This window comes from Cervus canadensis, chromosome 4, assembly GCF_019320065.1.
Source record: "Cervus canadensis isolate Bull #8, Minnesota chromosome 4, ASM1932006v1, whole genome shotgun sequence".
Taxonomy (NCBI): domain Eukaryota; kingdom Metazoa; phylum Chordata; class Mammalia; order Artiodactyla; family Cervidae; genus Cervus; species Cervus canadensis.
The window spans coordinates 87,604,372-87,620,136 of NC_057389.1; the positions used below are offsets into that span (position 1 = coordinate 87,604,372).

Sequence of the window (15,765 nt, forward strand, 5' to 3'; positions counted from 1 at the left end):
CTTACCCTTGGCTTCACCCAACCCCACCAACTTGGGAGAGTCTGTGGCCAGCTCTGGCTTTCTGCACCCCAAATTGCAAGGTATTCATTCACTCATTGGACGAGCAATTATTGAGTGCCACTTGTGTGCCAGACTCAGAGAGTGATAGGAGAGTCTTGGCAAAGGGGCTGCTTAGCCAGTGGTCAGGGGAAACCAAAAAGACAAAAACCTAGAGGCTGGAGCCTTTAAAGGCACGGCAAGAAGATGCTGGCAGGTGGGGAGGCGGCCACATCTTAACAGAGGACCCCTGGACAAGACCTGGAGCCTGTAAAATAAGGCACTTGGCACTCATGTTTGCTCTCTGTGAAATGACCTTGCTGGGTGACCTTGGGCCAGCAACTCACCCTCTCTGGGCCTCTCTATACCACAGCAGGTGACTCAGTGACCCCCGGGCCAGGCTCAGAGCCCCTGTTTCTCCATCTGCTGCAGCAAGGATGGGGGCCGGGATGCTCGTCTCCAGTTCCATAGAAGGAGCTCCTGTCAGCCCGGCAGCTCCAGGATTCCAGCTCCGGGGCCCAGCGTCCCCAGGGGGATCGAGTAACCCGGCCAGGCAGCCGGGCCCCTGTGCCGTCCAGGTCTAGTTACCGGCTCCACTTACAGCTGCCTCCTCCAGCTGCCTCTGTCGCCCCCCGGTGCAGCCCAGCCGGGCTATGGGGCTGTCTAGGAACTTGGCAAAGCAGCCAGAGGGAGTCCCCTGGGGCCTGGGCCACGGGGGCGCTGAGAAGAGAGGACCCCTTACACCCCCAGTGCTCACTCCACACCCGTTAACTCACCTCTCCCCAGCCCAGGAGGTGGCAGTGCAACCCCTTCGTCCTCAGCTCTCCTCCCTGTGTTCCGGGTTCCCGAAGTCTCAGTTTCCCCATCAGAGAACAGAGCATGATAACCATCCCCAACGGGTTATCGTGATGGGTGAACAAGCCACACATAATAGGTGCTCTGGACTGCTGTGCAGCCTAGGGTTACATCTTCCCCTCTCTGGTTTTGCTTCTGCCTCTGTAGATCAGGGATGAGAACATAAGACTCCCCGGGGGACAGGGGGGTCTAGCGCACAGTAGGTGCTCACCAAACACTGGCTGAACGAATGTCCCACAGACAGTCCCTATGTATGAAAGAGCTACACAGATCTGTTGATTCCAGACCTCCTGAGCACTTACTCTGTGCCAGCATAGCTGGGGATTCAACCCTGACCAGGACCGTGCACAGAATCAGGCATGCAGTAGGTGCCCAATTAATGCTGAGCATCTCCTTAAAGAAGATGTGTTTAGAGTACCTGAGCTATCTCCCTGCTGCACAATACAGCAGCCCAGCAGAGCAGGGATTTAAGCTAAGATTTTAAATTAAAATTTTTTTAATTAAAAAATTATTATTATATCTTTTGGCCATGCCTTGTGGCAGGGGGTATCTTAGTTTCCTGACCAGGGGTCGAACCCGAGGTCCCTGCATTGGCAGTTCAGAGCCTTAACCAATGGGCTGCCAGGGAAGTCTCTTAAAGTAAAATTTGATGAAGCCCCTACTGTGTGCCAGCTGCTGGGCCAAGCCCTTCGAAGGTCTGAACACAATTCCTACCCAAGCCAACTCTATGAAGCAGCATCATTATACCATTTTACAGAGGAAAAAAACAAAGCTCAGAGAGGCTAAGACACTTGGCCAAGGTCACACAGCACAGAAGGGTAGAGTCAGGATTTGAACCCAGGCCACGTGTCTCTACCGCCTCTTGCTGACATTTCCTGAGCGCCCACGATGTACCATCTGTCAACAAGGCTGCAGAGTCTAAGTGCACATTTTGCAGATAAGTGAGCAGAGACCCAGAGAGAGGCTGCCCTTGTCCCAGGCCACTCAGGGAGCCGGAGGCAGGGGAGACCTGGTGGCAAAGGCGGGCTCTCACAAGAGGGACACAGATAGGTCCTTAGGGCTCCAGGCCCAGACAGGGCGGGGGGCGGGGGGGCTCCTGGGTAATTAATTTTAATCACTGTTTGGAAATTGGGCCGCCAGGAGGCAAATCAGAAGCAGCAACTTGTAATTAGGAATGGGGAAGGGGGGGTGGCGGCTTTCTCGGGGAGGCGGCAACCATTCTGAGGAGATTAAAATGTCATTTATACCCAGCGGGTAATTAGGGGGCCTGGGAGGGGGCCACTCGAGGAGGCTGGAGCTCTTAGGGAATTCAAGATGGGCTGTGGATTTGGGATCAGGAACCCACAGATGGGGGCTCGGAGCCAACCTGGGGGCAAACAGACCCTGGTGTCAATCTCAGTTCGGATGAAACAGAAAAGTCAGGTCCTGCTCTTGGGGTCCAATTTTAGGGTAGAGAGGGGAGTAAGAGTCGCTCTAAGGGGCTCCACAGTAGGGAGAACAAGCAGATCTGGTCACTGCTCTTGAGGCCCTGAATCTAGAAGGGAAGATAGTGAGCCTGCCCCCTCACTTGGGGTTCTGGGAGCCCTCTTCTCCCCCAGGCTGATCCTCCCAACCCCGAAGTCCTCCAGTCACTGCCCTTCCCTAGAGGCCCTGTCTGGAGGCCCCAGGGATCCCCTACTGAGACGGGACCGGAAAGGCAGGTCTGGAGGGGGGACACCGCTGAGTGATGGTGGGCAAGAGACAGGTGGGACCATGCCAAGTGCTGCTGGGAATGGAAGACCTAGCGAATGATCCTGAAGAAGACCAAGGCAGGAAATAGGTCCTGTGGGAAGGCCTGGGGGTCATAGTGGACCACAAATCCTGGTGAGTCAGGGCTCAGGAATGGTGGAGATGCTGGCAGAGTGACGTGGGTTCTGGGGGGGTGGGGCTTGAGAACTGTGCATCAATAGAGCAAGACAGTGAGGGGCAGGGGCCCCTGTTTTGCTAGGTGACCTCGGGGAATTTGCTAGCCCAATCTGAGCCTCATTTCTTCCAGACCCTGGGGCTTAGACATTCGAAGGAGAGCAACAGCAAACATTTTTGGAGCACTTATTGTGTCCCAAGCACTGTGCAACGGGCTTTGCAGAAAGTACTGATGGGGTAGGTAGGAGGGGTTTCCTCACCATTTTATAGGTGAGGAGATTTAGGTGGCCCAGAGCAGGCAGGTAATATGCCCAAGGTTGCACAGCTACAAAATGGCCAGAGTGGGTTTTGAACCCAGCCCATATGGTCCCAATATCACACTCTTAACCACAGCGCTACGTGCTGTGCTGTATTTAGTTGCTCAGTCGTGTCCGACTTGTTGCGACCCCATGGACTGCAGCCTGCCGGGTTCCTCTGTCCATGGGGATTCTCCAGGCAAGAATACTGGAGTGGGTTGCCATGCCCTCCTCCAAGGGATCTTCCCAATCCAGGGATCGAACTCAGGTCTCCCGTATTGCAGGCAGATTCTTTACCACAGGAGCTACCAGGGAAGCCCACAATGCTACGTGCCCCTAGAGAAAGGAGGCTCTCAGCCCCCCTGCACATCTAGAAAGTCCACCATCTACTCTGACCCACCCACTTTTCCTCTCTACTGCCTCACCCTGGCTGTTCCACATCCTTGCTCCCCTGGACCAGCGGAGTCCCTTCCACCTGGCCCCCCAGCTTTGGCTGCCCAGAGTCTGCACTCTCTGCAGTGACCAAACAGCACCCGTGAGCACCTGAGGAAGGTCCCGCCCCGTCCTTGGCCCACAGCCCTTGGGGCGCCTACCTCCAAAAATTCAAGTCCTCCCTACAGCCCACAAGGCCCTGTCCCCTCCCTGCCCTTCCCGCCCCCCTCCCCTTGCTCACTCTGCTCCAGCCGCACAGGCCTTCTTGCTGTTCCTCCAACAACACCAGCCATGGTCCTGCCCCAGGGCCTTTGCACGGGCTGTGCCCTCTGCCTGGAATGCTCTTCCTCCAGTTCTCTGCAGACTGGCTCCTTTTCATTTTCCAGGTCTCAGCACAAACGTCACCTCCTCAGAGACACTCTCGCTGACACCATCAGCTGAAACAGCCCCTCCCCTCTCAGCGACACCATCCAGTCTCACTGTCCTCAGGGCACTTGTTATATTGGATTTACTTTTTTTCCCAAGTTAGTGGCCATGTTCCCATTGGGTGTGAGCTCAGCAAGGCAGGGCCTGCTTGGCCTTGCTCATTGCTGGGTACCCAGCACCTGGCACATAGTAGGCACACATAGTAGGAGCTCATCTGTCAGCTCGTGGAATGAAAGCCAAGACCCCATACCTCCAACAAGATCAGGACCAGAGGCCACAAGTTCCTGCTTTTCAAAGTAATTTCTTTCTCTAGAGTAAGAAAAGAACAGGACCAGGCCTGGCATTGTCTGCATCCTCTTGTTTAAATGCTCAACCCTCAGGGAGAGAGAATAGCATCTGTGTCTCACACATGGGGAAACCGAGGTTCAGAGAGGGCACATGAGTGAGTGAGTGAATGAAGAGATGGATGTTGTGGCAATCTTCATGGGCAAAAACTCAGACGGGCTATCTCAACTGCCCCTGGGGACACTGACTCAGCTTTCAGGAAAGGGAGAAGGTTCTGAAACTATCAGAAGACATGTGGCCTGGTGAACTCCTATATATCCGTCATAGCCCTAGCTGCAATGTCCCTCCTCAGTACGTCGTCTCTGATCCCCACTAGGCAGAGACAATTTTCCCTAGCCCCATTTTGTCCCAACTCTGATCCCACATAGCAAAGAGGGCCAGTGTCTGCCCATTTCCCCTCCTTGAGCCTGGACAACCCTTGAGGGCCAACCAGACACTAGAGTTAAACTTTTTCCTCTGGGATCTCAGCATCACCTGCCCAGGGCATGGCACAAGGAGCCGCAGGGAGCATCTGTTTAGTCACTTATCTCCCCAACTGCTTTAGACCAGGTCTCTCCCAGGGCCCTCCTGAGAACCCACGAACCCACAATTCCCCCTGGGATCCTGCAGTTGGGGAGTTCTTTCCTAGGTCTGCCCTTGGAAGGCAGGCTCAGTCTGGGACAAGATGCATCCTGGGAAATGTAGTCCTCCTAGACTGGGCTTTCCTCCCAGCAGGCCCTGGGGCTACCACCTTTGGACCCTGGGCCAGTGAAGGAGGTTCAAGGGTGGCTGGGGTGGGGAGGGTGCCCTGTATCACTGCCTAAAGAGATGGAAGAGGCGTCTTCAGCCTCCCAAGTCACCTCCTCAGCACATTCTAATGACTGCCACTTCGTTTGGACATCCCTCAAGGGCAGGTGATGAACGACTGTGATAATAAGAGAGAATAATGTGGCTCAGGCCCAGACCTCTCAGGCCACACATCAAACCCTGGCTCTGGAAGCCAAACCTACACTGATCACAATGGCGGGGGTATCTAGCGCGGGGATCTGAAGCTGACGCCTAGATATTAATAATTTGACCACAGGATGTGGGGCAGGTGGCAAGGCTGTCTTGAGCCTCAATGTCCCTGCTTCTGCTAAATGAGGTCCCACCCACGGTCAACCCCAATCACCGCTGGGTCTTGGATGAATCAGTCTGAGAATCCGCAGTCCCTGAAATGGCTAGAATTTTGGAATCACTATATCCTAAACATTTTCTCAGCATTGTGGAAAAACGACTACCCAACCCCACTTGCTTGCCTCCCTGGACGGCTGACGCTCCACCCCTCTGAGAAGCCCACTGGGTTTGCAGGAAACTGTCTCCTGGTAGCTACCCTTCCTCATATCTGCTCAGGGTCTGAAACTCTGCCCATTCCTCGCTCTGCTCTGCAACCTTCCATGGCTCCCTACTGCCCTTAGGATAAAGCCTGCTCCTCTACTTGGCATCCATGGGCCCTGCCACCTCTCAGGACTCCTTGCTCATTGTAGCCCAGCCATTCAAGGGTAGCCCATGGCTCATTGCAGCCATTCAAGGTAGCCCATGGCTCATTGCAGCCATTCAAGGGTCCCCCAACACACACCTCTGTGGCTTTCCCTGCCGCTCTCTCCACCTGAAATCAGGGTCCCCCTCTCCTTCTGGCAACATCCTTCAAGCCCAATGCCAATATCCCCTCCTTCAGGCAGCCTCCCCTGCTTCCACCTGTCCTGATCCTGGCTGAGTCCTCTCTGGGTCCCCATCATCACCTGGCAAAGGGCCAGGCACACAGGACAGGGCCAGCCACACCCCGGGGTCAGCTAGGGACACTCTCCTTCCCAGGAGATGGGCAGTGACCGGCACGTCTTTCAGCCCCCGGGGACCCAGCTTACCTGTCCCGCCAGCTGACGTCAGGGTCACCTTTGCAAGGACAGTTTGATTTCTATCTTCTTGGTCCAGCCCCAGCTCACCCCAGCAACTCCCCGCTCAAGCCCTGGGTGGCCAGTGCAGATGCCAAAGCCTCCTACAGCCCAAGTATCCAGCACCTTCTTTCCCCAGTGGACAGAGGTGAATAGTCCCTCCCCAGTGACTCAATACCTCCGCTGGGAAACACCCTCTCACCTCCAAGCAGAGGAGGTGACAGGACAATGAGGCCCATGGGTACTCAACCCTGGCAGAAGGCAGGTGGGGACCAGAGGGAGAGGTTACATACCCAGGGTATTCCGTGGTACATCTCTCTGCCTCATCTCCTTCCACTCAGGTCCTAGAACCAAGAGCACTTTCTGGGGTGATTGCAGCCCAGAGAGGGCTAGCAACCTGTCTGAGGCCACACAGCAGTACCCCTCTTCTCACGCCCTGGTCTTCTCTATGGTGCTTTTTTTTTTTCTGAGAGGGGTGGGGCGTTGGATCCTCCAGGTCTAATGTCTGCCCTGCCCAGGTCAGTGGGGTGGGGGTGGGGGACTGGGGTTTCCAAGGAAACCTTTGGGCTGGTGTTTTGGGTTTCAGCTGATATAGGAGTTCCTTTCCCCCTTGACCCCACCTAGCAGCCCCAGCGGTGGAGGGGACTGGCTTCCCTCTCCACCCATCCTGCCACCTCCCTCGGCCTCAGTTTCCCTGTCTGTTCAGGGGAACAGGTCAGCTCAGCAAGTACATGCTACAGTTTAATGAGCTTCCTGCCAGGCTGCCACCTGCAGGATATCCAAGGGGGTCTCCTCTGGGCTACAGGGATCCCCAGCTACTTTCCCAAAGAGCTCAGGACCTTCTCCCAGGAGAATCCTGACCCCACCCACGGCCCCCAGCTGCTTTCCCATACCCCATACTCTGTCTATACAGTGTTTCAGCCATCCCTCAATTAACATCCAAAAATTTCATCTTGAAAGACACAATATCTACAGGGATGTGGGAAAGGGGCTAGCCAGCGTCTGTAGGGAAGGGGACACTGCAGGGGTACTGAACTTTGGTTCTGAAGAGCACACTGTACCCCTTGAGAAACTGAATGAACCCAGAAACATACAAAGCATTGCAATTTTGCAAACTGGGGGCCCTTCGGAAACCCCAGCCATTAGTCCCCTCTTCCTCCTTAAATCCCAAAAGAGACCCCCAAAACTTGAGGGCTCAATTCCCCTAACCCCCAGACCCAGTTCCCCTCCAGTCCAGGAGTTCAAGATAACAGCCTCAGGGGGAGGATGTCAAAGACCTCAGTGAGGGGCTGAGGGTCTGGGAGTCACCCCCAACCCCAGGACTCTTGCAAATACTCCTAGCTTCAGCGTCTACACAGCAGGGCAGGGGCAGAGTAGGCGGGTGGGCCTATGGCAGCGCCCCACCTAGGAGGTGCCCCAAACCCGGAGGGCACCCTGAAGCGGGACAGGGGTTGTGAGACCCCCCTCCCTGGAGACCAATCACCGCCCACAGGAGGGGGCCACATTCGGCGCCCCCCACCCCTCCCAGCGCACTCCGAGAGAAAGACGCTTTCTTTGTCCCTTTGTCAGCTCTTGGGGGGCCCCGAAACCTGGGCCCCCACTGCAGCAGAGGGGTGGGGGTGATCCGGACCCGTTGACTCTCTCCCCCCGCAGCACGCCCCCCGCCCCCCCCCCCCCCCCCCCCCCCCCCCCCCCCCCCCCCCCCCCCCCGCGGCCCCAGCCCTGGACCGCTTCTGGGCCCGGCGTGAGGCTAGAGAGGGCTCAGGGGCGCCCAAGGTGCCACGGATGGACCGTGGAGTGGGGCGGAGGGGCCTCGCTTCGCCAGGACCACCGCACCGGCCCCTCGACTTAGCACTCAGGGCTCCGCCCCCCAACAGCATCCCCCATCCCCGGCCAGCAGGCCCCCTGCCTGCCCTGAACACCCCCACCTGGGCCCCAATCCAGCTCTCCAGCGGCGCAGCCGCGAGCCCCCGTTATTGTGCTTTCTACGGCGCCCCCCACGGACAAAACCTCCACCCTCTGTGGTACCGACAGAACCCCCATTATAGCTCCACATACAGGCCCCCCGTCAACAATCCAGGCCCCCCCAGCTGCGGTGCCATTAGACACCCCCATTACGGAGTCTCATTCAGCGACCCAGGCCCAAATCCAGACCCTTCAAAGCGTTCTGACTAGTCCCCCATTCTATAGCTCCATGCTGCGACCCCCCGAAAATCCAGCCCCCTCCCCAGTTGCGTTGCCGACAGAACCTCCCGTTACAGCGCTCCACAGACCCCCTCCCCGGCCCAATCCATCCCCCTCCCAGTGGCCGGGTCCTCAGCGTCCCCCCACATCATAACGCCTGACCCGGCCACCTCAGCCAACAATTAAGGCCCCCAGCTGCGTGCCGACAGACACCCCCGGTATAGCGCCTCCCTAGCCCCCCTCCTTGCAGACGCCCCGGGGCGCTTACCTCGGAGCCGCGGCCGCCGCGAGTGCGCGGGAGGGAGCGCGAGGGCGGGAGGGCGCGGGTGGTGGGGGGGTCGGTGCGCGCACCTGTCCCGGCCAGGCCGGCTCAGCCAGGCATCCCGGGGTGGGGAGGGGGGCTGGGGGCGCGCGCTCTCCCCGCCCCCGGGCCCGCGGCGCTGCGCTGGGGGAGGGGGCTCAGCCCCGGCCCCTGGCGCGCTGGCGTCGGCTCCGGGGGGGGCGCTGCGCGGCGGCCGGACCGGGGGCGCGCCGCGGCCGCATCTCCTCTGCCCGCCGCGGCCGCCGCTGCGACTCGCGACTCCGCCACCTCCGCCCCCCCCTCGGCAACCCCCCCACCTTACCGAGCCGGGCCGGAGCCGCGCAAAACCTGGCCCGGAGCTTGGGCGGCGCGGAACGGAGGGCGGAGCCGGGTGGGCGGCCCGAGGCGCTGGGGGCAGGGCCGGGGGTGCGGGTGGAGGAGCGACCCAACATAAATCACTCTGCTTTGGTCCCGGTGGAAGGTCTAATTGCCGGCCCCCTCCCCAATTTACTGTCTGGGTCCACTCTGGCCGACCTGCATCCTCAGGATCCACCCTCTGTGAGATGCTAGAGATGACCGGGAGACTGCAGTGTCGGGAACCCCGAGGGTCTACATGGCCCTCTTCATTTATGAGGTCATTTACTCAGTCCACAAATTATATTTAACAACACTCAACAGGCACGTAAGGAAACTGAGGCATGGGAAGCATCTTGTCCAAGGTCACCCAGTTAGAAAGTGGCTGAACTGGGGTTGAACAGAGCAAGCTGGCTGCAGAGACTATGGTACACAGCCCTGGAGACTCTGATCCCAGCGCCCAAAGGAACCTGACCAAGAAAGAGATTGTGTGTGTGTGTGTTGGGGGGGAGGTTGGCTGCAGCGTCCTCATAGCTGGTGGGGAGCACTCCTCTCGCCTGCCTTTGGGACTCCAAGACAAACTGGTCTTCCTGCTTCAGAGACCTCCCGAGGACCTCCCTGCCTCCCTGTGACCTCAGAACAGCAGGAGCCTTTGAGCACCTCAGTGTCCCTCTGTGTCCAAAGCACGTCCCCATGTGGGTGTGACCATGGATGTCTTCCCCACTAGGTTGCATGCTGTCCTGGTCCCTCTGACAGCTCCAGTATACAAGAGGTGCTCAATAAAAGTTTGACCATTCTGTGTGGTTCAGATGGTAAAGAATTCACTTGCAATGCAGGAGACCAGGGTTCAATCCTTGGGTTGAGAAGATTCCCTATAGAAAGGAATGGCTACCCACTTCAGTATTCTTGCTTGGAGAATCCCATGGACAGAGGAGCCTGTTGGGCTACAGTCTGTTGTGTATTTATCTAGTGACATCTCTTGCACACCTGCTGAGTGCTTATGTTAGATGCATAAATGGCACTGTTCAGTCTTCAAGGCAGTCATATGAGGCTCCCATAGACTTGGCACAGAAAGATCCACCAGCTGGCACAGGTCTGCTTGCCTCTGCTTCCTGAACACCTTTGGTGTATAAGTCCGGGGGCTCAGGCAAGCTGTGTGGCTTCCCAGTGGCATACACACTGGGACACTAGATCCTGGGCCACCTGCAGCCTCCCTGACATCCATGGAGACAACCCCGTCCTTCCAGGCCCCGGGCATCTGCCCAGGGGCCGTCCTGTCGACCACAAACCTCCGCCAGCAGCCAGGCCTTCCTGCCGGTGGTTTTGCTCTGACCAGCTTTCCGGCTGAGCCAGAGTCCCAGGCAAATCAGCCTGCACCTGCCTGCAGCCATTCAGACTTGATCCCCTTGCATCCTGGGGAGACTGAGGCCTGCCTTGCAAAGGGGATGGGGGACAGGCACCCCAGCTTGGCTTCTAGGCTCTGCATTTTCCTCCCACCTCTGAACCATTCTTGGCCCAATTGGGCTTCTCTGCAAAACCGTTCCTTCAGTGAACATTTATTATCTACTGTGCACCAAGAGGAGAAGGGGATACAGAGGACGAGATGGTTGTATGGCATCACCAATTCGATGGACATGAGTTTGAGCAAGCTCTGGGAGTTGGTGAAGGACAGGGAAGCCTGGAGTGCTGCAGTCCATGGAGCCGCTAAGAGTCAGGTACGACTGAATGACTGAACAACTTTGTGCCAAGTACTGAGCTGAGCAGTCAGCAAGGCAAACTGGCTCGTGCCTACAGTCTAGGAGGGGAGACAGAAGAATCTGCTGGAGAGTTCAAGGTATAGATAGATGAGAGCGGCCCAGAAGGAAGAGGAGGTGACCTGGGGGCCACAGAAGGACCCTGGGCAGATCTGACGGAACACACAGGGTCCAGGGGGTGGTGGGAAGTCAGCTCGTACTAGGCAGAGGGACCCGCCAGGACAAAGGGCCCTGAGGGGGCCCCACCCCCGCGGCCCGGCTCAGCTGCCACCCAGGCTTCAGCACTCATGAATGAGTCTTTCATGCCCTGGACGGGGGCAAGGTCAGACTTGGCTGCTCCCTCCCCCGCCCTGGGCTCCTGACTGTCTGAGCCTTGACCTGGAAGAGGGTGGCAGGAAGTTCACAGCTTGCCCGCCGGGTGAGCCAGGGAGGCCCAGGGAAGGGGCAGAACCAGCAGCGTCCTCACAATTGTGTGACACTGAGCGAAGCCCCGCCCCTCCGGGCCTCAGTTTCTCAGGCCAGGTGGGTCAGCGCGGCGCTCCAGTCCAGCTCCGACCCAGGAAGAATCCAGCGCGGGTTTTGCGGGTGCCCGGCGGCCACCAACACCTTCCTCCCTGGGCGTCCCGGCTGCGGCCCCGGGTCCGAGGGGTCCCGGGGAGACCTGGAGTGGGTCAAGCGGCCTTTGGGTTCCCCGGGATGGGCTGAGGCTTATCCCGGCCTTGGTGTCTAGCGCCTGGGGGGTGCTAGGAAACCCCGCCCCGCTGCGTGCGCGCCCCCAATCAGCGCTCCCCATCTAGCCGCCCCACTGTGTGACTCCGGCCGTGCCTGTCCCTCTCTGGGCCTCGCAGGAGCCTGGCGGCTGGACTGAGGCTCTCAGGGGGGGTCAACTGGGTTCCTCCCCCTTCCTGGAGCGTCCCAGCCTTGGTTTCCCCAGTCAGGTCTGGGCCCTCTTTTAAGTCCATGTTGGGGGTCGTAGGTGCTGGGTCGCGGCCCCGGCTACGGCCTGGGAATCCCCCGGGGGTTCGGAAAGGGCAGCTCCGATTGGCTGAGACCGTCTGTGACGTCAGGGCCTCCCCGACGCCCCCTCCCCCCAAGGCACGTGGGGGTGGCCGCCGCAGGGGAGGGGCTCGGGGTCCGGGCGGATTCGGGGTGTCCCCCTAGTCTGAGCCGGCAGCTGGGCAGCGCAGACGCGATTCTCCTCGGACAGATTTTTCACTCGTCCCAAATCCCCCTCCAGCTCCCCCCAGAACGGCAGCTGTTCCGGCGGCAGATGCGCTGGCTAAATCCGCCCAGCTGGTCCTTCCGCAGACCTAACCAACCTAGAGCCAGTGAGGGGGTAGGGGTGTGCGTGTGCGTGTGCGGCTTGGCCTTGACCTATCCCTGCCCCTTGCCCTTTGACCTCTGCCCGCTGTAGGCATTTTGGGGGACTCCTCACCTCAGGTTCAAAAGCACTCCTGGGGCCCTGGGGGACCTGGTGCCCAGAGAGAGTGTGGCTCTTTCCCGAAATGAAACAGCCACTCCTAGGCCTGCTGCCTAGAAAATGACCCATATGATGAATATATTAATTATTACAATGAAGAGTTAAGACTTAGTGAGCACCTACTATAAGTAGCCCCATGATTCTAGAGCGTGACTACATTTTTTTATCCCATTTTCAGGTGTGGAAACAGACCAGAGAGAAACGACTTGGCCACTCACATAGCCAGGAAATAAAGCTGGAAGTTGAACCCCATGCTTTAAAAAAATACTTAATTAAATTAATTTCTTTATTTGTGGCCACGCTGGGTTTTTCTTACAGCACATGAGCTTTTGGGGGCTACTTTCTCATTGAGGTGCGCATGCTTCTCATTGCCTTGGCTTCTCTTGTGGAGCACAGGCTCTAGGGCAGACGGGCTTCAGTAGTTGTGGCTCACAGGCTTAGCTGCCCTGTGGCATGTGGAACCTTAGTTTTTGGATCAGGGATTGAACTCGTGTCCCCTGCATTAGCAGGCGGATTCTTAACCACTGGGCCACCACGGAGGTCCTGAACCCCATGTTTTTAATCATTTCCAGGAACTCAGGGACTTCCTAGCTTGGAAGGTGCTTAAAGCAAGTGACTTGGGATCCCTCACTTGAGGTGATCCCAAGGAGGGTCTTGATGACTTCCTCCTCACCCTCTGCCTGTGCACTGCTGAGCCTGACTTTGTTGCACCATGCAGCATGTGGGATCTTAGCTCTCCAACCAGGGATCGAACCCGTGCCTCCTGCACTGGGAGCATTGGGAATGTGAAGTTTTAACCACTGGACTGCCCAGGGACTCCTATGGGTGCCTCTGTCATCTGGAAACACTGAGGATCCTGGGGGGCCACCTGGAAGAGGAAACTCCACTCTGAAACGCTGGGACATAACTTTTAAGGGCTTGATGGTGTCTCTGAATGGGTTTCTCTGGTGGCTCAGATGGTAAAGAATCTGCCTGCAATGCGGGAGACGTGGGTTTGATCCCTGGGTTGGGAAGATCCCCTGGAGAAGAGAATAGAAATGCCTCCAGTGTCCTTGCTGGGAAATCCCACAGACAGAGAAGCTGAGTCGGACACAACTGAGCGACTAACACTTTCACTGAAAGTAGTTTTTGTACTGAGCTTGACCTGCCCCCAGGGCCTTTGCACTTTCTCTTCTTTACCTGGAATGGTTTTCCCTCTCCCACAGATATCCATGTGGCCCCTTTGCTCTTCCAAGTCTCAGATCTCAAATGTTACCTCCAAAGCAAGGCCACCCTGACCTTGCACCTACAGCAACACACTGTCCCTTTTTATCTTCTTACCCTGCTCTGGTTTTCTTCATCCTATTTTTCACAACCAAACATTGTTTATTATCTCCCCCACAGCACTGTTTTATTCCCTGATGAATTTCTATTGACTAGAACAACACCTAGCAGTCAGTTGTTGTTGTTTAGTCACTAAGTGGTGTCCCAACTCTTTGCGACCCCATGGACTGCAGCACGCCAGGCTTCCCCATCCTTCACTATTTCCCAGAGTTTGCTCTAACCCATGTCCATTGAGCCGATGATGCCATCCAATCATCTCAGCCTCTGTTGTCCCCTTCTGCTCCTGCCCTCAGTCTTTCCCAGCATCAAGTTCTTTTCCACTGAGTTGACTCTTCGCATCAGGTGGCCAAAGTATTGGAGCTTCAACTTCAGCATCAGTCCTTCCAATGAATATTCAGGGTTGATTTCCTTTAGGATTGACTGGTTTGATCTCCCTGCAGTCCAAGAGACTCTCAAGAGTCTTCTCCAGCACCACAGTTCGAAGGCATCAATTATTCAGTGCTTAGCCTTCTTTATGGTCCCATTTCCAGAGTACTTAATAATTGTTTGTTATACAGAAATCTTAGGGACATAGATGTGAATGGGGGCTGGAGGGCAGAAGGCAGCCCTCAGGAAGGCCCATAGAGTAGTTCTTTTTTTTGTTTCATTTTTTTAGTATTTATTTATTTATTTGTGGCACGCAGGATCTTTTAGTTGTGGTGTGTGAACTCTTAGTCGTGGCCTGTGGGATCTAGTTCCCTGACCAGGGATTGAACCCAGGCCCCCTCCACTGAGAGCACGGAGTCTTAGCCACTGGACCACCAGGGAAGTCCCTGGCAGTTCTGGCTTGCTGTGTGTCTAGGAGCCTCAGTCATGACCCTGTCTTGTGCCCCTTTCATCCGGTCCTCCCCAGGACCCCCTCCATCACTCTGCTTCAGCCCACACTGAATTACTTCTTCCTCGCTGTTCCTCCAACTTGTCAGTCAGGCCTCAGGGCCTTTGCACTGGCTGTCCCTGCCCCCAGTAGAGTCATTTTTCCCTCAGATATCTGAATGGCTCCAGGTCTCAGCTCAATGTTCCCCCAACACACCCTCTGTCTAAACAATCACTCCCTTTTCTCTGTTTGGATTGCTTTGTTGTACAATTTTTTAAATTTAATCTTTTATTCTTTTTTTTTTTTTTCGGCTACATGGTGTAGCACATGACATTTATTCCCTAACCAGGGATTGAACCCATGCTCCCTACAATGGGAGCACAGAGTCTTAACCCCTGGACTGCTAGGGAAGTCCCTTCTCGGCTGTACTTTTTTACCAAGAGTATTTCTTTTATCTATTACTTGTTTCTCTTCCCATTTCCCCCTCCCCACACCCCTGCCCCCAGTCAGCTCTACCAGGGCAGGGCCAGAGTCTCCCTTGGTCATGGCTGTGTCCCTGAGGTCTAGAACAGGGTCTGGCACACAGTAAGCATTCAACAAATGTGTTGAACAAATGAGTGAATGAATGAATGGGAGCCTGAAAGCTCTATCTTCATTGTTCGGATGGGGAAACTGAGGCCAAGCTGGGCAGGAGCTCTGGGTCATTCAGTTTCCTGGGCAGCAAAATGGGGCAATGAGGCCAACTCTTCAGGCTTGGGGAGGGGCATCCAGTGAAGTAATAACTTCAGGAGCACTTATTAAGTGTGCGCCCCGCACAGCTCCAGGTACAATACACATTTTGAGCCAGAGCAAGGATTTCAACCCAGCATGCCTGGCCCCGGAGTTTGCCCAAGTACCCCTCCACTGCAGGGGAGAGGGTATGTGTTAGTCAGGCCAGCCTGTATGCATAGCAGGCCTTCAGCCAGGCAGCCAGTCGGGATGGCTGGGGGTTGCCCAGCCTGAGACCCTCTCTCCAGCCCCTTGGATTGAGCTGATTGTGTGTCTGGCTGGAACTCTAAGCACCACACTCACATACCCCTGGGAAACAGTAGAGAGAGAAGTGGCAGGAGCCACTGCCTGATTTGTAAGTAAAACTTCAAGCAATCACAGGGCTTTCTTCCTGTCAGAATCAGCAACATCCCCAGAAAGGCCTGGGTGTGTCCAGGGTCCTCCCAGAAGCCCATGCTCCAAGGCCTCATCTGCATATGCAAATGAGGCAAGGGGTATCCTAGTCCCCAGATGGAGGAAGTGACAAGGGGCCTAGGGACCACTGAG

At 56.6% G+C, this 15,765-nt stretch overlaps 1 protein-coding gene across 1 annotated transcript in view; it reads right to left on the reverse strand.

Annotated features, from left to right (window-relative positions):
- The window catches only part of SEMA6B (semaphorin 6B), a 28,345-nt gene extending 19,382 nt beyond the window's left edge, over positions 1-8,963 (reverse strand). The window contains exon 1 of the mRNA XM_043466261.1: positions 8,655-8,963. The gene's annotated coding sequence lies outside the window, so the exon portion shown is untranslated. The remainder of the gene's footprint in view (positions 1-8,654) is intronic.
- Between the last annotated feature and the right edge of the window lie 6,802 nt (positions 8,964-15,765).